The sequence below is a fragment of the Ischnura elegans genome, chromosome 5, assembly GCF_921293095.1.
Source record: "Ischnura elegans chromosome 5, ioIscEleg1.1, whole genome shotgun sequence".
In the NCBI taxonomy this organism is placed as follows: Eukaryota; Metazoa; Arthropoda; class Insecta; order Odonata; family Coenagrionidae; genus Ischnura; species Ischnura elegans.
The window spans coordinates 95,602,764-95,629,769 of NC_060250.1; the positions used below are offsets into that span (position 1 = coordinate 95,602,764).

The window sequence follows — 27,006 nt, forward strand, 5'->3', positions numbered from 1 at the left end:
CTCTTCTTTGATATTTTTAGAATACTGCATCTCCGTTATCCCTAGCAGTTCATATACTCTCTTGTGGCTCTCCTTGCCCGCATCCTTCTTAATCTATCCTAGTTAATTTTCCCTTTATCTTCTTTTGGGGACTTTTACATCGATTTCCTTCCGTTTTGTTTTCCACGTAACTGCTGTGTCTCATTACGTGGTTCCCTGTGACCTTCTTTGGGGTACAGTTATCCACAGTGTCCTTCCTTCTCTTCTTCTTTTATATACCTCCTCGTTTATAACCCTATCCGTCAGCATCCTCCTCCAGCACCAGGTCTCGAAGGTCTCTATTCTTTTTTTTAAATAATTTTTCCTATGGTCCAAGCCTCTAAACCATAGAGTGCCAATGCCCAACGAATGTTTCCACTTATGTTTCCTGCTATCCGAGCATAGTAGAGGCCTCTTTGCTGTGAATACTGAATTCGCTTGGGCAGGAAACATGTTATGCACGAAATAATACCGTGTTTGTAGAACTAAGGAAAACCGCACAAATTCATGCAGACACTGAGAACTCCCACCGTGAACTCATCCGTATTTGGTTTGCAAAGAGATAAGTGACGATGAAAGTTACTACGTAGGCCTAAGTACAGAATAATTCCTAGCCTTGGCTGACACGAAAATTTGTATAGAAATAGGAGAGATATTATTCTCATTTGTGAACATCCGGAGTGAAAATTCTTGCTGAACCTTTTATCCTTTGAATCACTGTACTTGCTCGACTCGTACATGAATACTTACTTGCTTACTTGACCCATATATTAACCCGACTCTGAGACGATCCTCTTTTGAAGACGAGAAAATGTGTTTCTTGATATTTACACCTTTGGGCTTCTTCATTTTTTAATTATGACGTTTTTATTAATATTTATTTATTTATTTTATTAAATTTTAGACGTTATTTACCGGTGAATCATGGTTTCTACCGAAGAATTGACGAACAAAAGTATCCCTTCTTTGTCACAGACCATCACTGTCAAGATTTAAAAAAAGTTTCTTCAGCTGAACGTCCTTCTTCCAATAATTAAATAGGTAATACCAAATAGCTAAAGCTCATATTTTCTTATTATCATCCCCTTCATCGTATTCTTCAGCGTAAACTTCCACAAGCCACATGTTTATCGCCTTTCTCTCCTTCCGGATATAGTTTAGCATTTTTCTCTCTTCGACCACCAAGTTTAGTGAAGGATACAACCTCTGTCTCTCAGTTTCACTTATTTCTTTTCTTTTTAATGATATCTCTTTTTTAATTAGTATTTAGGCCCCAAATTATTTTATTTCTCATCATCAGCTGAAGCCTTTGTTATTTATTTTTGTGGGTTTAAATCCTTATCCCAATGTATGAGCAAGTGAATTAAAGGATTGATTGTATTGAGGAAGTGTAATTTCTATGTCCTTAGCCGTAATCCTGTCTCGAGTCTGAAGGATTGTTAATTAAATTTGAAAGTGATGCAGTCGCACGCTGGCGTCATGCCTAACCATTAGTCTCTACGGTCTCCACGTATAACGCCAAGGTCACCCTGTCCATCCATCCCAAAATTAAGTCATTATTCATTATTCAAGTCATTATTATTGTCTTGCCGACTCTTAACGATCGTCGATGCCATGAGTATAATTTTGTATCATGGATGAGATTTACCCTGCAATTACATCGGTGCAGGCCGCAATGGAGAAGTTGATTGCGGAGGTTCAGCACCCCCTATATTTCTTCGCATTGAGTCGTGTTGTATCTATTTGTTCTTTCTGTGATTCAGGGATTTTCTGTTTTTGATTTGGTTTTTCTCAAAGAGAGCTGCGGAATAAGTCCAGTGTGCGTGAATGATGCGAACACCTTAATCTTAGGTTGTTTAAAATGTTCACCGGGTCTCTTTTAAAAGATAAATTTGCTAAAACAAAATAGGTCCTTAAGTCATTTAAGGAATGACGTGCTTCCTTCGAAAAAAATATCAACTAATAACCCGCATTGATTTTAATTTCGCGTTTAATTTAAGGTATTAGTCCAATGCGACAATAATGGGCTATGATAATCTTGGAAGTCATGAATATTGCTAATTTTGGATTTTATTTTATGTTGGTTTTATATTTTTAATGTAACGTTGGACGTTTTTTTTTCAAAAGCTCCTTATTTTATTCAAAATACAGCTTTCTTTTTGTCTCATTCCTTCGAGCAACTTTCTCTTTTTCTTTTCCCCTTAAATATGATCATCAACAATTCTCTAGAAGCATTGAACAACAGTATTTATGAAATGTCGACAGTATCTTAATGCCAAACGTTTCTGCCACGAAAATGCCTCAGGTTTTTACCTGTAAAATCCGTGGTTAATTGACATCAATGGTAGCATTTCTTCTCTAGAAGTCGATCTTTGTCTCATCTTTTGGGCCTCTTGGCGCAGGTGTTTGTTGTTCGCCCAGTCAAGTCCCCTCACAAGTGCGAGAACGGGAGGAAAATAACAAAATCATTCGCTGCTCGTCCTTTCTGTCCTCTTCCCTCCGTCGTAAATGGTGGTCGCAGGTGCATGATGGGCGGCGTTTGTATGCGAAACTTAAGCCTTCTGTGTACGTGCGCTAAGCTCCCGAAATGGTCCAAAAGCTTACTCATGCGCACCTCCATCACGCCTATTTTCGTTGCGACAATACTCGTCCGCCTCCTTCCCATTCACTCATCCCCTCGATAAACTCTTCAAGAGCTATTTATATTCGCATTAAGGGATCCTCCGAATCGTGTGAATGGACATCACGCCTCACGGTTTAAGTTTGCGCAATGACGTCACCATCTCGTACCGTTGAGTTGGTTGCATCAGAAATGCCGCGATGTCCTCCTTTCGCATCATTTAGCTTTTTACCATCCAGGTATTCTTCTCGGGCTGTACATCAGGTTAATGCAGTCGTATTGGCCGATGTCTCGGAGAACGACTTGTCTTTCATTCTCTAGGCGTGTTACTGTCTGAGTGTCGATATTTACACATAAAACGTCGGCAAACACGACTGAATTAACCTGGGGTAGAGCTCAAGAGAAATAAAGAATATTTTTTCTGCTGGAAAAATTACAATCTTCTGTATTCTCTTGTGTATTTTTCTGTGTCACTTCCTCACAGAGCTCTACTTGTCTACCTTCTGTGGCTAAACACTAGAATAGCCTTTTTTATTTAATTATAAATTGCCAAATTCGGAGCTTCGACAAATACCAGAGAATTTTTACAGTTTTTTGACCCGCTGCCTACTTTGCAATTCGTATGCGGTGAAACTCATTCACTTTTTCACGGAAAGGGTCGTGGAAAGTTGCTGACGTCTGTAGCATATACTGACATGTCCCTTTGAATGCTGTCCTTAATTCTACCTTTGTATTGGAAAAATGTTGCTACGTACTGTTCAAAGGTAATAGAAACATTTAAGTCTTTGAGTGGTAATGTCTGGGTTTTTACGCAACCGACGAGTAGTATTATATTTTAATTATAAACTCCTTCCTGATAGTAGAATGTATGACTTCAATTTTTGTACTTGTCCCATTTTCCAACGTTCCTCGGTCCGAACCTTAGAGAATTTGAAGAAATTAACAGTTTATTATGTGAATGGAATTGATTTCATTTTTATTATATGTATTTAAAAAAGTTACTGGAATTTCCACCCGCCGTGTTTCTGACCTTCAAATTCCCCAAGCCCGCACCAATATAATGGCAAATATTTTCATCCAACTGCGTCTAGATTCTGGAATTCTCTTCCGCCAAATATAAAGACGTCACAATTACTTCATTCGTTTAAAAGAGGGCGGTACTCCTATTTGAAGTCTGGGGCTTAATTCAGTCTCCTCAACTCATTAGAGTTATCATCTTAAAGTTGTGATGTTATCAAAACTCTCTACATAAATGTGTATGTGTGTGTTCATTACTGTATAAGTTAAAATTTATATTTTTGTGTTATTAGTATTGAATATTTTACATTTTTTATATAAATATCTACTACTTGTTAGCCCAGCAATAATCTCCATAATGCCTTATTTTTGTCAAAATACCTTTTATTAAGATGTAGAACATTTCCTGTATTTTCCATTTTTTGCTCTCATAGGTTTTACCTAGAGAATAGTAAAAATATTCTATTCTATATGCAAAAAAATTTATTTCATTTAAGTCTTATTGTTTGTGTGATAGTACTCTGGAACAGTATTTCTCGCCACTGACATCAATCCCGTATTTTTATTACATACACCCCTTACTGGCATCGAAATACATGCACCATTCTCTTAGTTTGATGCACTCTCAGATTTCCTCGGCCAAGACCGCCTGAACTATTCCCGCTGGATTCGAGGGAGACGATTCTCAGTAATCTTTTCGTCCGGACCATCACGTATACTCTCTCTCCGTTTGTTCCGAGGTCGCGTTCCCTTCCCCTTGTAATCTACCACATCGACATTGCCTGCGAGCAGTACACACGTCCTCAGATCTGACCTTTCAGTCATGAATATGGAGGTATTGCATGTTTCTATTTAGCCCTGTTCACGAACGAGAACGAAGCACGTGCAACGCTCGAAGATTGGTAATGGAAACATGATATTGCACTCGCGTTTGAAACCGCCTTTTGGGAGAAGACTACGGGAAACATCGTTTGCGCGAATATTGAACTACAGCTCTCAAAAACATGATCGGCATAGCTCGATAAATTGTGCATATTATTTTATTAAATTGATATATGTAAAAATTGGAAACACTAAGTTTTCGTGATTTTTTCAAACCTTATGTCGATGGCTAAGTTCTAAAAACACGTATCTCAAATTCGCCGGTTTGAGACAGGTATCGAAAACAAAGTGTAATAACATTAAAAAAATAAAATACAAGTAAAAATCAGCTCTTCGTTTGCAAATGAATGCTTCTTTTTCAGTTTTATGAACTTTTGGTTTTTAATTTCAGTGTACAAGTTAAAAAAATATATCGTTATTTTGCTTGTCTGAAAAGTTGCTATTTTTGAGATACGTGTTGTTAGAACTTAGCCATAGTTATATTTTTTAACTCGTCAGTGTATGTATGATTCCTGAATTTTTTCTGGGATGCTTTTTATCATTTACATTTTGCGATTTTATATGCATATTTACTTTTCATTTCTGGTCGCTCGTTAGTGAATTTCGAGAATTTTTTGAATCCATTTACGCTTCAAATAGTTTTTGACGTATTCAAGATGGTCCTTATTGCATTCTTTAGTGGTGCTTTGTAAGGTAGGAATTACTTCATTCTCTCATTTCGAATAGATAAATATGGAGACGAATCCACCACATTGAGGACACCACGTCTCTACGTATACTCATCTAAATAAGATACCCCGAAATCTTATTAGTACATGAAGGTGTTAAAAATTGTGTAATTGGATTTGCGTGCTGTGAAGCAAGATGAAATTACATGGCTCTCATTCGTGCATCCAGTGTAACTTTTCCCTCTTGCTTAAATTTTCGTTTCAATGTGTCCATATTTTCCTTCCTTTTGAGGATCTCTCCACCTCATTCGAATGATTTCGCCAAGATAGTGAGGATACCAGTTTTATCTCGCGAATTTTTTATTCGTTTAATGTATTTTCTTGGGATGCCATACCTTCCCTCTCTGCCCCGTGCTTCTCTCACTCCTTACCTCACCAGGAAGTGGCCGAGAGTGGCTCCCTTCGCTACGTCTCGGCGGGGGGTTAATGTGATTCAGAATGTTTCCGCCAGAATTGGAGTGCGCATCGGATCCAACTTCCCGTGCGACGTGTTAGCAATCTCGCTCCGTCGAACATTTTTCTCCCGCCCGATTTCTGATTTCATTACAGCCCGTGGCATCCCGCGGTTATTTCACATGATTTATTTTCCACGGAGGGATAACGAAATTTTCGTTATTACGATAAAACTCTGTCGCAGCCAACATCTCCGACTGTTTTCGCGCGTATTATGGGTACGAAGAGGCCTCGACGGATTTTTTTAGAAAGATTACCGCTCCTCTGTCATTGAGGCACGTGTCTTTGAGAGTGGAAATATTTTCTGGAGCATGAAGACGAGATTCGTTTTCTGAAGCGGTTCCTTGGCTGAGGGCGGGTAATCTCTATTCATAGTTTTTGTTCAGTTGTGTACTAGTAAGCATCTGTAAAATTTCGTATGCAAACGCTTAGTCAATGAAATATACTCATGAATACAAAATTATTATCAAAATTAATATCATTACGAAATATATAACAGGTCGAAATCAGAGGAAAATGCTTGCTTAATTAATTTTTGCTTGGAGTGCTACTTTTCGCTTGTGGATTCTTAGAATTGTGTTTAATGCAACTGAGATGGATATGTATTATTCACTTTCGTGATGTCTTTTTTCGTTTCTTTTAATGCTTTCCGTACAAAATTTGCGAAAAATCATTTAAAAACGTGATTTTTCAGTGCTAAATTTGAATGTAGAAGTCGCAATGCAGAAACATTGATGGCCTGCGGTTAGGGAATTTTATTTTTGCTCAAAACCACGTTGCCCTCATTTAAATAAAGGGTCCAGGTATCGATTGTATTTTATGGGGAATGTAGCCATTATATAACGCATAAATGGCCAAAGGCGGCTTCCCTTCATGGTGGGAAGTTTATTAGCGCCTTAAATGCTGAACTTTAACGTATGCATCTTGGTGTTTGCGGGATCTCGTTAATTTGTATTAAAGTAGTATTTTTTATTCATGGTGCACACCTCTTTTTACTGAAAAATAAAAAGCTTTGTGAATTGAAATTTGTTTCCCCGGGACATCCCATTAACCTCGAGCAATCAGTCCACCTGCATTTGAGCCGATGATGGCTTTCTGAGCCTGGGAATATTTTTCCTTTAGTGGATCTTTCACGTCATCACGAAATGGAATGATTAGCACTATCCTTGTCTAATAGGATAAATGTTTTTCTGTTCGGAATTGTGAATTGTATGTAAGGCCACTTCAAAGTTCCTCATTCATTGTTCTAAAATACTTTTCTTTTACAATCTCAGAAATTGACTTTCAAGATATTTGGTGCCTCTATATTGTTGCGATTTATTCTCGTGTCAGAGAAAAATCTTTTCAGGTTGCTTTTAAGAGAATAGTATGGGGAAGAAATGTTTATTATGCGTATTGTGATTTTTTTTTAGCTCTATATGATTCAGAGTCAACCACGTGTGCTGATTGTGAACTAAATTAGTCATGTAGGCGTGCGGAATATATATGCAGAATTTATTTATAATAGGATAATTCCCTGACGACAAAATTATTATGATAAAAAAGAATATTCTTTTGAATATTATGTATAAATAACTCATTGACCAAGGTTTGGACAAACAATATCAAAAATTAATTTCAGTTGTGCTTTGAGAATGAATTAGTTTTGAAGTAAGAAACCCGATTCTAAAACGTGGAATACATGCGTGAGTAAAATCCGAAGATCGAATCGTGATGGAGTAAAATTTTTCCATGTTGAAGTAAACAAATGCAATTTTCCACGGTTATAAACTTTTATTCCGACCTAGATTTCGGTATTACTGCGAAATCTTCAGGGCACAAAATGGTGTGTAGTGCATTCAGTTTATACAATTTTTAACTGCAGTAGACACCATTTTGTACTTTGAAGATGATGTAGTAACCTAACGAAACCTAGGTCGGAATTATAGTTTATAATCGTAAAAATAAGTGCAAGTGTTTTTTTTTTCAATACACACATGCGTGAGTTCCACCAAATCATTGAATCGTCGGCAATTTCTTTTGAGCCATTCCGCATTACTGCGCAATGCGTTTTGGATGTTAGGTTTTTATCCGAAACTAGTGTAATTTGTTCCTGGCGTCCCTTATGCCCTTTCACTGAAGAGGGATTTTCCTTTGATGCGGCTAACTAAGGCACGGAAGGAAGCTAAGGCCCTTATTTCACTCTCCCCCGATTCATACACTGCTCCCCGTCCTTCACTCAACGTTGTTCCACCGTGCTTTTGTCGCTTTTGCCGCCCGTACGTTTGCGTATGTTATCATTCATCGCTGTCACTTTCCTCGCGGGCCCGCAGTCCTTTGAACTTGTTTAGGAAATACATACATACCGGCGTAGTTGCCTGGGATTTAGGGACTTGACTTCTGGGTGGAGGCAACAACCCTTTCCCCTGGACGTGCGTACTCACGTGTAAATATATTATATGGAAGACCTCTCTTTCCACCCCCCCCACCCCCCCGGGATGGCAGGTAAGTTTGCAGTCAGGTAGGCGGGAACGTTTTGCGTGTCCAAAAGGCTCCCTTGACTTCTTCCGACGTCAAAACATTGTGCTCGGTCCTTGCCAAATGCTCGCTTTCATTGACGAAACCTCCTGCTGCGGGGTGAAACTCGTCATCGAAATGATAAACTCCTTTCGCTTGTCTCGTGTGCAATTTGATGTATCGTTGAATCGCTTAGCGGTGAATATATTTCGCTTCGTCCTACGGTATAAATTTGGCCTTTGGTTGCTTACATTAGATTTGATTACTTGTATTAGAATTTCTTTATTACAGCTTTCGCAGCTCATTGTGATTAAAGAGAGACATACGAGTGTAAGCCGCGTGATGCATCGGCATTGCCCCGACACGACGCGACGTTTCGTGACCGACTACTGGCCGCTTCTTCAAGGGAATACATTAGAATTCTTTATTGACTATTAACTTGTATCCATGTCCCGTATTTGTTCTATTGTAATCGTTGTTTAAAGATAAGAATGCCTTCTTCTGCTTTATCAAGCAGAATAAATACAATTAAGTAAATTGGATATCAGATACGGCTCCTGCTGTTAGGCTGAGTCCTATGGTTATCATGATCGAATTCAAATCTGTTATGGGAATCATGCTATTTTTAGGTTTCAAGTATTCTTCATTCTAACTTTGTTTTCAATCTGAGCCTATAGAAAAAAACATTTAGCTTGAATATTCTGCTACTTCCCCCATCCATCTATCAAAATCAACTGCTTCCTTTAGAATTTCTTAATTTTGTAATTCTATGTCTAAAAGACTAACCTCGGGCTTTAATATACATTTCTGGAGCCAAAGGAGTATTCACTAATGAATTTTTTTACATTAGGAGGAATAATGTAAGCTTTAAGGTCTCAGATGTCATCCGAACCGCTACAAGTCTGAACCTATTGAAAAAAATGCCGCACCGCTTTATTTTCCTGCATACCTAATAATCTCACGGGCAGCCGTTAATCTAGGATTGCTCGAGTCGAAATACGTAAAATGGGCTGTGCATGTACGTTTTATAACTTACTAATTTGTAATAACTTACTGCCTGCTCGTCCTCCCTTCCCTTCCTACCCTATCCTGTCCCAGGAGGCGTCGTCGAGCTCCTATCGCGGCGGCGCCTCCTTCCTTACTCCTTCCTGTCCTCCCCCTTTTGGGTGCAGAGGTTAAATGCTCGCGCTTACAGACCCTGCCCCGGAAGTGTATCCTCGCGAGCCCGCCCTAGGGTTTCGGTCAATTTGTCTGCATAGCATTTCTGGCGTGTTATAACTCATGCATGGATTATTTACTACGCTAATTTTCCGTTTTATATTACTAACTAGTATTTTTATTTGCGTGGTAGCATGTTCGTATCCTTAACACTCTCCTAGTTTCTGGCCTGACCGCGTGTCGTTGTCCTGTATGCTTGGCCTATGTCCGGAAAGTGAGCGCGTATCTGATTGAGGCTAGAATGGGTGCTGCTTGCGTGTGTGGAATCATCCCGTGCCACTCTCACTTGCTCTTTACCTCGTGGATGTAGTTTGGTTTCTAGGCTGAGACTCTTTTGGAATGACTGCAGGAAGATTAACGGCTTTTATTTTCTTGCATTTTTAGTGTTAAAATTCGTTGCAATACGGAAGCTTTTCTACATGGTTAGGATGTTGCCTAAAAGGAAGATATCACCTGGAAACAGAGGTGAAATAAGCGGTAAGTTATTGAAAAAGGAGTACCCGAGAGAATCTCTCTAAGACAAGTAATAAATCACGCCCGTAATTGTGAAGAATGACTGGAAGCCTTTTCAAATTATCACAGTTCAAGCGCAGTTCTTGTCTAAGTAACTTTTCTTTCTCCTGTCACGCCGCGCACTGATTGTTGGATTTTTGGCAGGCGATGAGATGATGGCAGTTTCTATTTCCGTCGCGTATTTCATACACTTACTGGCAATTAAATCATTATTTTCAGCTGTCGTTCTTAAAAAGAAGCTTGTATTCTCCTATAATTATGAAAAAATCACTGGAAACCCTCTAAAAATCGAATATTTAGACCTCATATATTTTTTCTCTTCTACCTCCTAAATTGTGTGAGCGTCCGTGTGAAATTAACGCAATGTCATACCCTGTCACCTATAAGATAATGTTTCAATTCTTAGTTTGATTTTAATTCACAAGTTTTTCAAAACCTTACGTATTTCCTGTCGTTTCGTTTAGCGACCGTGCATCATTAAATTTTTGATATGAAAGCTGCTTGGCGGAATTAGTTAAATACATTATTGATGCATGATTGATGCTGAGTGATATTTAATATTGTTAAATTTTTTCTTTTAGCATTATTAAATAGCATTTTAAACTTCTATCCGTCGTTAAAGTTCGTACTTCAACTTCATGATAAATTCGGGTGATGAATATTACAATGTCTTTGAGTGATCCGCTAAGTATGAGGAAATAGTGGAATAAAACATGAATAAAAGTTAATTCGTGCGAAATAATTGGTTATAATAAATCAAATATTAATAACTCTCCTAAAGTGTGTTAATTAACATTTCAATTTATTATTTTTTATTATTATTTTATTCGAAAAAATCACTCCGGTTGATATTTCTGGTGACTTTGAGAGGAGGATATGTAATTTTGAAATATTAAATTAAGAATGCATGCGCTTTGTTTCTGTACATGCAGGAGTGCATTCACATGCCGTTTGGAATGATTTTTACTGTGATATTAATCGGTTTTAAATGAAAATTTTTTGATCATAACGTCTGGAAATATCAGGTGAAGCATCGTGAGGGACTTGGATACTTACAACGTGAAAGGTCCGCTATTTATTGTCGTCATCGATGATACTTTCAACTACATCTACATACTATTCCGCAAGCCCTGTAAAAAGGCGTGTGGCAAGGAGTGATATAGGAGACCAGTCGTTTACGTATAAAAAGCAAATGCTCAATCAAATTTACGACCTAGCATTAATTAAAATCTTTCATGGTTCGAGGAAAAACGAATTCCCATATCTGTCTATCTATTAGGCAAAATATCTATATTAACTAGTCGCTTCTGTCGGACCTGGAAATTTAATGGGGCTCTAATATGACTATATGAATATGACTATGAATAATTCTTCTTGTCACTGTTAAAGATATCTAATTCTCAATTTCTCAAGCAATCTAAGCCTAGGGCGCATCCTACGAGTCTCAAGCGTCCCACGGCCTAATTCCCTTACATGTGGGAAATGCTATCTGTACGCCCGTAGTAGTTTTGGACGAATCGCGCAACTTCTTGGTGTGATATTAACTAAGGAAGACGCGGTGTCTTCGAAAAATGTTTCAGACACGAAAATAAAAATTGGACAGCACAAGTTGTGCCCCGAAATTAGTAAATGATGTACCAATTACCGAAATTGCCTCCATATGGGTGCCATGTGTTTGGCAAAACAGTCACCTCCCATATCCCTAACTCGTGTTGTTCCATGACTCCGGTTGATATTTGTGGCGAATTTGACATGAAAATATGCCTTTTGAAATCTTAAATTAAGAATGAATAAATTCGTTTCTGGAGTGCATTCATATGACTTTTGGAATCCTTTAGTGTGATATTAGTCGGATTTGGTCGAAAAAATGTTGAAAATATTCCCAAGTGTCTGGAAATTTAAGGTGAAACATCGTGAAGGACTTAGTTAATTCAAAAGTGCCCACCTTTCTACTATTGCCATCGACGACACTCTCCTGGTGCTATGCATCTTTATATACATAATACTCTGCGAGCCACCTCCAGGGTGTTTGGCAGGGGATGGTCCATCACCAGCATGCAGCATGCAAGAGGACCGCCACGTGCTCACCTCACGGTCATAGAAATAGTACTCATAATAGGAAATCATACGTGCATATTCATGCTAAGACAAAACTTGGGAATGGTTAGTAATTCCTATGGCTAATCCATGCAAGGGTGGAACAATGGAAGAGATAAAAAACATGCAATGAGTCGGCAGTAATTCATTTAATTGAGGCACTGTATCTATCCCTGATAGTACTTCTAGCGATAGTACGAGGAAAGAATGACGTTTTGAATCTATCTGTTCTGCAGTCAATTTCGTTTATTTTCTTCTCGTGATTACATCTGCCATATTACAACGGTAAACGTAGGATATGCTTCACGTCGTCTGAGAAAACATATATTATCTATTGATATTACCTAATGAAGACGCTGCGTCATCGAAACATGTTTCGAGTACGAAAATAAAAATTGGACCGCACAAGGTGTGCCCCGAACTTAGTTAATGATGTTGCAATTACCGAAATTGCCCCCTCTCACCGTAATGGGTGCCGTGTGTTTGGCAAAACAGTCGCCTTCCATCCATAACATGTGTTGTCCCATGTCGCTCCACTTAAAAGCGTTCGAGAGGCAGGGGCCAAGAAGCGGAGAGAGAGAGACGTCCAAAGCGAGCGCGCGGCACTGCAGGCATTTGTCTTCATCTTCTGGACTTCTTGCCTCTCCCACTCCCAGCATCAGTTCGCCACTGCGAACGCCCCCTTACCCTATTAACCTCCACCACCTTAACGAATATTTCTCTCTCGCTCATCCCCCTCTCTCTCTTCCTTGGAACATTTTCTCAAAAGAAGCTCTTAAAATGCTCGCTCAACCCAGGCACTTGTTGGCTCGCCGAGCATATTAGGTAATGTGCCACCTCCCACTCTTAGCCCGATCTCAAGACTACCCTGATGTGCGAATTTTAGCGCGTGCCATCGTCTTTTATTTATGGCCTGTTATCGTGTCGGCGTAGTATGTCGTGTGGGAATGAAGACCGTGAAAAATGTTGTTGAAGTTCCACGTTCTCTCTAGAATGGAGGCGTAGGCTTCTGAGAAAGGAGCGATATGTATTTGCCTGCTAGTAGGTTTTTGGCGTGGGAGATAGGGAGTGTGTGAAAACAAGGTCATTCATGATGTTGAAGCGAAATATGATCGAGTTCAATTCTGTGAAATTATATTATATTGCAAAATTCAATATACAATTCACAGTTTCGGTCAAAAAAGGAACTTACACGTTACGGATTTGTGTATATCTCCGAGGCAACGTGCAAGCCTACACCAGGGTGTGTGGCACGGGTTGATTCCACACAAGGCATGAAGCACTCATCCTAAACTCGATCAGAAACGTGCTCGTTCGCCGGACAAAGGCCCAGCATACAGGACCACGACGCGCTGTCAGACGAGAAACTAGGATACTGGTAAGGACGCGAAAATGCTACCATGCGAATAAAACTACTATTTAGTATTATAAAAAACGACATTTTAGCGTAGTATTAACGCGCGAGTTATAACATGCCGAAAAATTCATTCAGATAATTAATATTTACAAATGTAGTAGGTAATTAACCGTACATGTAGAGCCTATTTTACGTAGTCCTCGAGAAGTTATCCTAGAGCTAAACTATCGCAAGTATTGTAGTACCTTATCGTACTTAGAAAAACAACATTTGAAATCTATCGTGTTTAAAAGGGCTTACCCAGGATCAAAATTAGGGAAAGGGGAGACAAGTCGTGGTCGTTCTAGTTGTAAGATTTTAGCATAGAAAAGAATAATGAAACCTAAATGTTAATAAAATTATGACAGCGATTTGCGAAGTTTTAAAATTATTTGCTTGAAAAAATGATTTTTTTATTTTAGCTCCATATCTTTTACTATTATATTTTTTTCTTCAAAAGAAAATTTGGTCAAAACTTACGTTATCAACTAAAATTATTATCGCTTCTTGCTGCACCCTCCTGTCCCCCGCTGGGTACGCCCATGTCGTTTCTCAGTCAATTTCTATTAGGCTCTCGCCATGAATCTTGAACATCAGGCACGTTGTGTTTTACTTGCAATTTTGCAATTTCCCCTAAAAAATAAAGCTATATTTTCCCCATCGATCGAATGCACTTTCCCATTCTAAATTCCTAATTAATTGAGCCACACTACAATGTTCATCGTAACGTAACGTATCGTATGACGATGTATACATGTGTACTTTGCATGGTCACCTCTTTCTGGTTTACATCATTTTTAAGAAGCTGATGATCAGATGAATTGTATTGTTAGCTGCCGTATAAATTCTTCATTGCTTTCGCCCTCGCGTAGCTTTCATTACCAATGTCAAAACGTGTGCCAAAGAACGAAGTCATTCGATTCGTTTGTATTCTTCGATCTTGTACGTATCTCTTTGTCCTAGTAGTAAAATAGTGTCCATGAATGTATCTATCTATGTTCGAGAACTTAAAGAAGAATTCAGTTACGTGGAAGGAGTCATGAATTCGTCTCTGAGCCCATCTCATTGCTGCCAAATCTTAGAGACTATATTCTTATCAGTGGCCAATTCGAAGGATTTCAGTGAGCTGAATCATATTGAGTAGTTAGCCGTTCTTCCGAGAGAATACTAAGATTGCATATTCAACTGATTCCATAGCTATAGGTAGTTTTTTTGAGCTTGAATTGATAAATTCTCTTTTTGCGATGACGAATTTTACAAATAATTTGTAAATTATTTTATATTAATGCGAAATCTTATTTTATTTTTTCCATCCCTACAGTAAGATGTTTGTTAAAGTGCTGGAGAACCATATTATTTACATAGAAGCATGCGAATTTTCACAGGAAGTTTTTTTTGCTTTTCTTTATCCAATTATGCTCTTTTCGATGTGTGCCTGTGGTCTCATCCTTGTAAGTAAATTCAAATTTCGGCCTGAGATAGTAATAGTTAGCATCATCCGATTAAAAATTATACTAGTTAAAAATTATTTAGCTCATTAAATGTTTTTTTCGGAAGCATATGGGCTGGGCATTGACTTTCTTGGGCGATATTTTCTTCTGATCGCCTGTAATTTAATGTGGATTTAGATCCCAATATGCATTTTTATTATGATTTTTAGCCGATATTTATTCCGTTTAAACTCAGACCCAAGGTCTATGCGAACGATGTACCAAAAGAGAGATCTTGGCTTCCACCCTGAGTCAGCTGTTCCTTATGCCTTTGAATGTCAACGTAAAACGTTGTTGAGCACTGGAAAAAAAGCCTTTCTGCTTTGTTGGGGTTCCACAAAGTCAATCTACCTACTGGCTTTGCCTGGATATGTTTGTTGCCATCCGTTACCATACTTCTGTTTCAATCCACCGCGCCGCGCCGCTTTGAAATGCATAGTTCTTTCCAAATATATATTGCCTTTGTGTAAATATTCTACGTCTGACGGACAGAAGAATGAATCCCTCAAACGCACGAGAATTGCTTCGGATTACCAGAATATTTTTCTTTGCTCGGTACTCCGCGATTCTGAGGCCGCACCCAGCGGCAGCAGCATATCGCGTATTCCCTGCGGTTTGTAGCAAAGATTTTGTGTTCATAAATGTGTATGCATCGGCTCGCAGTTGCCTTTTTCGTGTCTAGCTAAGGGACGAGGGGATTCTGGAGGGGAGGGCTTAGAGGGAACCAGCTTCTTTCACTCGCGGTCCGGGACAACTCCCCGCAGACTTTCGAGTACAGCTGTGAAAGGCTCTAATCCTTTAGTTCGTCCACCCCTATCGCATCCTACAGGTTTTATTCCCTCTTTTGTCGGCAAGCGAGGACGTGACGGAGAGCATGAAATGTCACATCATGCTATTTCTCCTGGTGTGAGTGAGGAGGACATGGCTTTGCTACCATTGACTGCGTAAAACTGAATATCCTTCATCCCGTCTTTCATCAACAACAATGCTCCTTTTCATTGGAAGATTAATTTTTTTAGTTTTTTGTTTAAATGCACATTTTTAATTTTTATTAAATCAAGCTAATGGCTTTTAGCATGTCTTAGTGAGATTATTCCTTGGTTGCTGGATAGACATTTTTATTTATTTTGATGAAATTTTATATTTCTGTGACTCGGGTTTCTCCTCGGTGCAGCGTGTTCTGGTGAAGGTATATCAAGATATACCTCGAGCCGGCCTCGGTGGCGCCGGGGTAAAGCCCCCGACGGCTAACCTAGAGGTCGTGGGTTCGCATCCCGCCTGGGTGGATTGACCACCATCCAGGGCATGGATGTTTGTGATTGTCAATCAAGTTAATTGTAAGAGATGACAATGTTGTCCTGAATTAGCTTGAAAAATAAAGACGAAATTATTATATTATTATCTTTTCTCATTGGAAATTACTAAGCCAATAACAATTTGATTTATCAAGAAAATAGATCAAGTCAGAATTAGGGTTTCAATCTTTGCCTTCTTACGAGGATCCGAACTCGCTAGTCCCGCACTGGATATTATTAAGATACTTTGCTTACGGCGTCATAGGTCGCTCGAATATCCTGAAATTCGGAATAGAAGGCAAATGAAGCAGCACTATTCCTCGAGAGTCTAATCCGTGTGCGGATTATAACCTTTCTTCGCCTAGCTTGTTGTCTCAATGTTTTCCTTGTGATATATTTTAGCAACGTTATAATGTTAAACAGATATTGACAGGAAAAACTCTTGCAGTTTTAGCGTAGGCAATCTTATTTTTAAATTATCGTATTTATTTAGCCTTAAACTCCATTATTCCGTATTTATCCCGAGAGATGAATCGGTATACGATCAATTTATTTATACGATTTCAGCGTTGCTATGTGTCTCATGCATCTTGTTAAAATCATAATACAATATGACTAAATATACTTAGGCGCAGCATTTTTAGCGCGTACCTCTAATTTTCTCTTAACTTCGCCGAGTAAATAGGTCAATTAGTTATTATTCTCATGAGACAGAACGAAATTTCGAATTAAAACCGTGTATATTCGTGTGAGAATTCCTCTCGTGTTCTTTACCTGGTCAGGTTTTCTATGGCCATTTAAAACGCTTCTGACACGTTGGAGAATTATAGACGAATTTCTGATACTAGTTCGCCGGGAAAGCTCTTATTTCATGTGTATATTTCATTGGATGCGTAAATATTGATTCACCTATTTTCCCTTAGTACTATTCTGAACTGTCAGTTTAAATGCAGCGTGAAAATACGAAAAAAATTGAGCTCACTGCCGCTAATTAAAGAATTCTGTCTAAAATCCAGCACTTCACTAATCCGGCCCTGCCAGTAATCCGGGGTTTTTATTCAGGCAGCCACCCAGCGGTAAGGTCGGGAATTTCGAGTAGTCTACTTCGCAGGTGAGCCTAGTGCCTGTCTGTAGTGCCTACTGAGAGGGAAGACTTCCACGATAGGGTGGGAGAAAGTAATTCTTGTAATTTTACTTTACGTTTACATTTCAACTACTGCATATGTACTAATGTAGTGTATAATATAAAATGTAATATACCTGTATGTATGCAGTAAAACATAGCTTCTGCCGTTAAATTGTGTCAGTATTAGTGATTTCCAGTACTAGGGCGTTTTCAGTAATCCGGCAGTGCTCTGGTCCTACCGGACTACCAAAAGACCACTGTATTTTTATCTCATGAAAACGGTACTTCGGAACGAATTTTCCTCCTTTGCATCCAAACCTCCTTCCCCCTTAAGAATTCACTGATTGTGTGGTGACAGTTTTAGAGGCTCTAAAATGTATAAAAAAACGGTGGACTTGGGCGTCAATATTGTATGCGTCAAGTGGGAAGACAACGCGGGCGGAAATTCCCACTCGCGGAGCTGCTAAAATCATCTGACCACTCATCCTCCTCACTCCAACCCACCTCGCTTTCCCTTTTCGCGTCGAATCTCCCTCTTTTTCGTGAGCACGCCGCGGCGGCGTCCCGTTTATGTTATCGGTCAATTTACCCTCCACTAACTGGATTGGAATGGTTCCCATCCTCCAGATTGAGTCACTCCTCTCATTCGCAGGGACGGGTCACACGCTTCCTTTCTCCCGACGGAGGTGGCGGTGGTGTTTATATTTACGTGCCTCGGACACGTAATCGCCCGAGCAGCTTCAAATGTTCGACCCACGCGGTCCGTCCGTTCGGAAGGGGGAATTTCTCCATTTAAGGGTCCGCATGAGTCGTGTGAATTGGCCATCCTTTCCCCCGATGGCGTCCTTCTGCCCTGAGAAAGAGATGACTCCCTTCAACTATATCGGGTGCAATGTGGGACATCGTCATGACGGTATATATACTCTGGGTTGAAATGAGTTTCCATTGTTTTTGCTTTGTTTTTAAAACGTTGTAATAAACTCGCTTTTTTTGTAGGTTCGAAGATTTTTGCGGCGTTAGATTGGATGATCCCTACATTCTATTCGGGTTTTCACCGCGTCCGTTGTGTTTTGGCGACAACAGATTCGCTGACATTGCAGTCAGCGTCTTCAGGTCGAAGGTAAAGAAACCGTTGTCGCCAAAACACAACGGACGCGGTGAAAACCTGAATAGAATGCAGATATCAACTCGATTTTTTGTTTGTCAACTTGTCTGAATCAAATCTTGCTTCTCAATTTTAACCCACTTTCCGATTAGCTATCTAGCAGAAATTTTCAGGATAACTCATAATCAGATGACAATGCAATATTCTAACACTTTTATTATGATGAAAATTGTATCTCGATTTTTATTCAGAATTTAAAGTTAAATATATAGATTAGTTTTTAAAAAAAATGCCATCAAATGTGATTGTGGCGCTGCGATTATTAAAAGATGAAAAATCATAACAACAAATTTGTTTGCGTCAAATTTTATTGAAAAATTGTCTCGAGAAATACATTTTTTATAAAAATCTGTTTCTATATTAATAATCACGGTCAGTGTCAAAGAGAAAGAATGTTTAGTAAATACAACCACATTTTATAACATTGAATTGCTATGATGAATTAGTTAAGCTTAACAGTAGTCACTCTCGTATCATATTTAAAAAATGTCTGCATGTTTACTGTTTACCAATATAATTAGAAACAATTACGAGTCATTATGATGACATATCTATATAATCAGTAAGCCATAATAATGCCAGTTGTTACTCCCTTTAAGGTAATCGGTACATGGTCGTCCTCTGTATTTTTTCACTAAAATGTACCTTTAACATTAATGTGTATGTAGAAATAAGTGCGCTTGCACAAGTATTCTAAGGAGATTCCGAGGCATTTCAGTTGTGTCATATTCAGGAAAATTTTTACCTAGCTCTTATTTTTCGTGCTTGGATCGGTTTCAATCCTGGATTCTAGCTGAACCAACTATTCTTTCTAGCTTTGGGTATTTTGTAATTTATTGCTTCATTATGGTCGCACCTAAGATGATCATGTCAATGGTATTTTTAAAAATTTTCATTATGTATCAATAATGGGATTGTCCAATGGAAACATTTAAACATTATGTCTCCATATCTGGTAAGAAATTAAGTTTATAACCATTGAACCGTATGTTGAGGATGGACTGTGTCCAATCGTGCCTCCTGAAACCTCGCGGTGTAAGTGAGAGCGATGAATCAACCTTTCTGTACGTATATTCTGCGCGTAATTACGCTATTTTTTGATTTAGCGTCAATGCTACCGAATTTTATACCAGGGTAGCTTCCTTCATCAACGAAAACGAAAGGAATTGATTGCGAAAGGAAATTGTGGGAAAGGATTCGTTTCCCACAATTTAAACTTTATGTCTCCATTTAATATCATTTAGTATATTTATAATATACTAAATACCATAATCATTTAGTGTATTCATAATATACAAATTATTTGGTATTATGAATCACAGTTTAGACGAATGTTAATGGCCAATTTTAACCTCATTTGAAAAAGGCCAGATAGGCGGCCATGCGATGTCACGTCACAGGGGCCTAGATGCTATACGAGTAGGTAGGAGTTTTACATCGTCTGAGATTACCAATGCGTGCATGAGGCACAGAGATCAGGGAAACATCTCTCAATAATCACCTATTCGTTGCCTATGGCTGGAAAGTTTCCTTCGTTTGATAGGGTGTTAATAATCCTTATTTAAGCCAAGCGCTATCTGCTAGCAGGGTACCTGCTCTACGTTACCGCCATGATCGGCAGCAAGCAGCCTGCATCGTAGCGGCGTTCATAGCCTCGCACCCAGGTGGCCTCAAACAGCAGCGGCCAGACGTCACACGGGCTTTTCCCAGCATTCATACTTAGCCATCGCGTTTTCGCGCGCTAGAAATTTTCATTTTTCATTTAATCGCGATAAATTGATGTCGTCATTTAAAAATCTAAATGCGTGAAATATGTACTCCAGGACATGAAGTAATGAGCTCTACGGCCTTAACAGGTAAATGTAAATTAAAAGGATTTTGGAGCATTTAATTAACATGTACTCCAGGAGTAGTAATCTTTTGATTTAGTCAAAAAAAATATTAGGAAACCACCCTATTGATGCTTGGTTACGACAGAATTATCTTTCTCTGTTGTTTATGGAAATAGATTACACATATGCATGATTTTATCATTTTGGATTCCGCGAAACCCTTTGCTACTTCATTTAAAAATTATTTCCTCATTCAACTCAGGCGGTACAAATTGAATGCGGATTTCGTCATAGTTGTCTCGACTTTCCGCTGATGCAGCAGCCATCTTCGGAGATAAATTTTGATAAACGTTATGTCAAAAATTTCGTATGTTTGCAGATGAGAGCTATCGATCATCTTAAGATTTGATTCGATTTTTTTCATCCAAATAACTGCAGTATAAGGTATATAAGGCTGTATAATTGCTGCTGTAAGACTTAGGTTGGTTCAGATATTCTGCCTCGCAAGGTGGCGTTCGGGATGCAAGGGAAGCCAGCCAAGTGCTGACTGTTTATCTTTATTATAGCGGATTGCATTTAGTATTTATGTGTTTTTATAATAGCATAATCTTGAATTGCTTTTCGGTTGATACGAAATTAGTTGTGGCAGAATATGGCATTTGAAAAAATTGGTGCAGTATTTAAGCACTGTATAACTAGTTCTCTATCAGTGCTGCGCGTTAAGTTTTTGTTAATTTCATCAGTAATTGGTCATTATGGTTTCGTTGGAAACTCTTAAATATTCACCTGTTGATGGAGGGGGGAACAAAGCAGTTTTTTTCTTTGAGATATTGCGCGGTCTTTTCAGGTAATCGACACACTAATTTTCCTGCCGCGTATGAATAAGATTAATATGTTATAAAAAGTACATTTTGCGATTAAGTCCTTAAATCGAAGTTTGTACGTAAATATGATCGATGTTGAGTAATTTTCAGTGCATCAAAAAGTTTGTCAGAAGTGGGATTCGAACCCACGCCCTCTTACGAGGACCAGAATTCACAAGACCCGCACTGCGGGCAAGAGTTATCTTGAGTCTGGCGCCTTAGACCGCTCGGCCATCCTGACAGTTGGGGATGGGAGCGACAATAGCGGTATATGAACGTAGTATGCTGTGCGGATATTTTTGCATTTTCATAAATGTGATATTTAGATTAATACTTACAGTTAATGGTGGGTCAACTATAAAGGCGTTAAGGTTTTGTAGGATTAACTTTTTCAAATGGGATTTCGTCATTTTTTCACAGTAGTGGTATTTGTTCTTGCCTCGGCTTGTTTGCTGCCATCGTAGTATCTGCTTTTATGGCGACTTTTATCAGTGAGACCATTTTTATAATTAAATATATCACCCGGAGAGTTTTTTACTGTCAATTGTTACCTACTTTTATGCAATGCATCAGTTTTGAGGAACGATTCCTCCTCATCAATCATTTAATGGCGATAATGCATTTTATTCCGTCTGGTATTCCGTATATGGACTCCAGTTCAGCCTCTTTCACCCACAAATTAAGTGTTTTTTTTGCTATCTTTTCCGTTTTATTTTATTTATGTGATAAAATAGTGCCAAATATTTTTTCAGCTTATATGTAAGTTCGACGTGGAAGAGAAGGTTTTATACTTACGTATGCAAAATATCTCCCTACCGTTTGTAATGACCATAATATTATTCAAGCATTTAAATTTTTCAGTTATCTGTGGACTATAATTTGTATTTACTCATTTCGTTTCTTTTGATAATGTAGTATTTGAAATCAAGAGATCCGTGGAATAGGATCACTTCATTTATACATGGTAATTAATGCCAATGGAACGAATAATATTTGGCTTTTTTCTTTCTCTTGACTTCAATGCTTCTTCAAGACCTATACTCTAAGGTACTGAATCAACAATAAGTAATATTTTTCAATAATAATGCCTTTAATTGCAATCATACGTGGGTTATTGTTAATTCCTTCGCCTTCGGATACAGAGCTACTGATCCGTTCCGTTCACAACGCCCCATTGTCAATGCGCCCGGAGTAGGTGAATTTTTATATTTTAAGTTGATAATTCCCGTTTAAATAGCTCTTTGTGGAGTTTATGTCACGGGATCATTTAAGCATCTATCTGATACACGAATCAAAATATTAAAACAATCATTGACGTGTTTTTTTTTACACCGGGGTCCACTAGCATTGAGTTACCGCAAGAGCTGGATGATGTCAGAAATGACTTGGGGTTCAACTCTTTGTTTTATGATTCTGGTAGAAGTGTTGAATATGTGAGCATCGGCCGCAGACCTCGAGGTTGCCGTGGAAGAAATTATTAAAAGTACTCTTGATGAAGGAGACGTCAATGAAAGTGAAGACAGTGAGAATAAGCTTATTGTGGAAGAGATGCTTGTGGTATCGCATGCCGGTGCGTTGCATCAATTTGTACTGTTAAAAATATTTTGCTTTGTGAAAGGCAACAACGAGACATTTAATTGCTTTATTAATGTACAGCTACATTTTGAAAAATACTTCGTTGCAGAAAGAAATAAGCAAACCAAAATCAATGTTTTGTTTTACGTCAAAGTGAACTATGTATTTGCATTTATCCATATTATTGGGTGCAGTTGATTCGAAAATTTTAATTAAACTTTGAGTAAATGCATTACGTTATTTTATTATATCACATTTATTTTACATATTTGAACCTTAAGGATTTATTTTATCTACTTTAAAGTTCTACAGTATAAAATTTTCACGTTAAAGCAATGCGTAAAAATGGTAGTTTCCCTGGGTCATCTTGAACTTACGGACACGTCTTCTAGGACCATTTAGTCTGTAGAGGTTTCAACGTATATCAATCGATAGAATATATGAACCAATTATCTTTTAGCAACTGAAATTTATATGCTAGCGGTAACCTTAGCACTCAGGGGAAATTGAGAACTCGTTTTTTTTTTACTTCTTATTTTAGCGTATACCTCATTCTCACGTATGATAGGGTGGTTTCCTATTATTTTTTTATTGCCTAAATCGAAAGATTATTACTCCTGGAGTACGTATTTCACGCTTTTAGATTTTTAAATGACGATATCTATTTTCCGCGTTTAAATGAAAAGTGAAAATTTTCAAGCGCGCGAAAACGCGACTGCAGGATGCTAGCAGGTAGCAGAGTACCCTGCTAGCTGGTAGCGCTTGGCTTAAATAATGATTATTAATACCTTATCAATCGAAGAAACCTTTCCGACCTTAGCCAGTTTTCATAGGTGATTATTAAGACATGTTTCCCTGAGCTCTGTGCCTCATGCTTGCATTGCTAACCTCAGACAATGTAAAACTCCTATCTACTCGTATAGAAACTAGGTCCCTGTGACGTCATGTGATGTGTGGATGACGATGTGTGGAGTGGCATCGCATGGGCGCCAATCTGGCCTTTTTCAAATGAGGATAAAATTTACCATTACCATTCGTTTAAACCGGAATTTCTAAAACCAAGTAATTTGTATATTATGTATACACTAATGGTGGGTAACGAATCGCAATCAATGCCTTTCGTTTTCTTTGATGATGGAAACTACCCTATTGATTCATGTTGGCCTATATTCACCGTTCGTTATTCTTGTACCTATGCCAGAGATAGGTACCTATGCCCTAGACCTGTGCCGCGTCGGATAGCTTTGCACAAGCGATCCCAAGTGTTGTAGCGTGTTTGGACCTGTCAATGTGAGGGCTATTGACGGAGTTTGTGGTGCGGAATCATCATGCTGCGTGTAGATACTCTCTCCCTTCCCTTCCCCGCGAAACTGATAGAGTGGCGCGTGCTTAGATTCCAGGAACGCACGTATCCTGGCGGCGGCGAGGAACAAAGGGCCGGTTCATTGTCTCTCGTTTTAAAGGGCTCCGTGGAGGCATCGCCGCAGTCGGCTCCCTTTGTTTCGCGTCCTCCTCGTCCGCAGTCAGGTGGGGTCGTTCGAGATGAAGGGAACCGGCAGCCGCCCCGAGTCGCCTTGTCCCCGAGCGTCGCGTCATTTGAGGTGCTACCGTCGCCCCAAATTGCCTTGTGGAGTGATTGGCTGTGGAGATACTCTTTTACTCCTCTTGAAATTCAAGGATGCCTCTGCCATCGACATTTCTGGAGTTTTGACGCGAATGATCACGTCAGCGGACAAAATCATTCTTAGTTTTCATTAGGTGCATAACAGTGTGATATTTTACGTAAGATATTGGTTTAATGATGAATTATCCTATGCGTGCATTTTATCTAAAATATCTTTAATTATGAGTATATTTTATTCTATAAATCGAGTATTTTTCTTCCCCTTGACCTCAATATTTAACGTAGATTAGTGTCATGAAGTGTAGGTATTTAAGAATTGAATGCAAACATTTTTTGGCCAAGGTTTCAGCGTATTTGTATACATTCATTAGTGCTTTTTTTTGGAAAGAATATGATTTCTTTAACATCTCTAGAGTCTTAACGTGAATTGTGCGAAAATTCCAAAGAGAAAAAAATCATTCGCCTTGACCGGGATTCGAACCTGGATCCCTCGATTTCCGGCCGAGCGCTTGTATGCACAAATTTCGCTAGCTTAACTGGCTTAAGCACTCGGCCGGAAATCGAGGGATCCGGGTTCGAATCCCGGTATAAAGCGAATGCTTTTTTTCCCTGTGGATTTTTCGCACAATTTGTGCATTACGGGTGATCCCGTAAAGATATCACCGTGGCTACCTGTAGTCCCGGTATACTTAAATTATTAACGTGAATGATCATGCCAGCGGGCAACATCATTATTACCCTAGCCGTCGAGCCGTCCTAGAACAAAACTATCGCAGGTATAATGGTCCCTATTATATCGCTGGCTCACTTGTGCAAGGTCATGTAACTTGTCATTCATGATTCTTTCCTTCCCAATTTCTTTCCCATAAATAGAAATTTTGCAATTTCCGCGAAAATTCTTCCGTCGAGCCCCCCCCTCTCTCCGGTTCCTCCTTTACTGCTCCCCTCACCGACTGTGATCTATCCGTGTAGAGTTAAAGGCGCCGCCGCCACCGCGATAATCAATTCCCGGCATGCCTCGGTCTCCCTGTCGATTATAATGATGGGTTGTGGCTTGATTCCCCAGCGGGGCTACGCGCAGTGATGTGGTCTCGGCGATGGCGCCAATCTTCCCCACTCCCTCTTCCCGCCGCGTTATCTCCGCATCTTCGCGAGGCGCGTCAGGAATCCGTCCCGAGCCGCTGCAGCCGGATGTGCCGAAATGCTGAGCCTCGTTGTTGCTTTTTGGAGGCTCTATGAAAAAAAAAAAGGTTATGACGCCGTTGTGAGTGATGACCATGAACATGATATGGCGGCAATAATTGATCCTATGAGTAAGGATTCTTTCCTGCCCAATTTCATTTCCATAAATACATATTTTGCTATTTCCGAGGAAATGTGTTCATCGAGAGCACCTCTCCCTAGTTCCTACGTAGTAATACTAAGTTAAAAGAGGACAATGAGGACAGGAATTAAAGGTCCCTTGACTATCTTCTATATTATATCTACTGTAAAGATGCCTTTTTCTCGACTTATACGCAACCAAACTCTACAAATGAGGTACCAAAATGCACAGAATTTATCAGAGAACATGCGACGGCGTATCTTACTTCCTAAATATTGCTATTGTTTCCTAAAATTGGTTTTTAAATAATAATTTAAAAAAATACAAAAAAACGGTAAATATTCCTGACGTTAACGGCACACAAACTGATACATTTGTTCATTTGCGACAATATCTCGCATTCTCTAAATAACTTTTATCAAAATGCGGCTGATTCCACTTTGAAGTCTCCTGTTGATACGTAAGTATGAGTCATCATGTGCGTTTAGCAGAGGATAGGGTAATTACTTCCAATGTTGTGTTTAAAGAGGTCCTCTGACCTCAATTTGTACATGAACATTCCAATTAAATTTGTACACAAGACCCAGCCTGTTTTTTCTACATTTTAAAATTAGAAACGCGTCTATCCCTCTGTGGACCTGCATTGAAAAGAGCGGGGGACGCCCGCTGGGAGCGGGCGCAGCACGCTCGTTGACTATTACGTTCAAGGTTGATGGGCAGTAACCTAAAGCTGAGGCGAACGTTGCTAGGCACAGCTACTCCAGTTTTACAATGGGAAATGAAATGGGTTACTCAGTGTTATAGGTACTTATAAATATATTTTTCATTAAAATCCTGTTTTTTTTCTTGCTGCTTGTAATGTAAATTTAATTAAATCCATCAAATCTTTCGGATTTTGCCATTAAAATCGGGGACGTAAGCACAGATGTTCATTAATATTTACTGTGATACTGAGCTTTGCGAGCCCAAAACTTAGCAGTTGACCCAATGCGAGACAAAAAATAGCGATCGGTACTCTTCGCACCGGAGTAAAACTTGATCAATTCATTCCATCTCGTCAGAAGGAAATAATATTTATGTTTTTCCCTAGTTCTCATAACTTTCAAACTGAATTTATTTATTCAATTGTAACTTACATATTCGGTATCGAAATTTGACTCTAAAAGTTTGTCCGTCAAAACAATTTCTATGAAATATGTCAGCTTGTAAATTTTGAAAATGTACTTTGTTATAATTTTAGATTTGCAGCGTAATACTTTTTTCTCGTACCATCT

General features: G+C 38.9%; 1 protein-coding gene and 1 non-coding gene across 5 annotated transcripts in view; one reads left to right on the forward strand and one right to left on the reverse strand.

The window, feature by feature from the left end:
• LOC124159288 (histone deacetylase 4) overlaps window positions 1–27,006 on the forward strand; it is a 539,951-nt gene that overhangs the window by 185,989 nt on the left and 326,956 nt on the right. The gene's annotated exons all lie outside the window — the stretch shown is intronic.
• Window positions 21,335–21,450, reverse strand: Trnal-caa. The gene is made up of 2 exons: window positions 21,413–21,450; window positions 21,335–21,380 (listed from the first exon to the last, which is right to left on the reverse strand). It is a non-coding gene; the product is annotated as a tRNA-Leu (tRNA).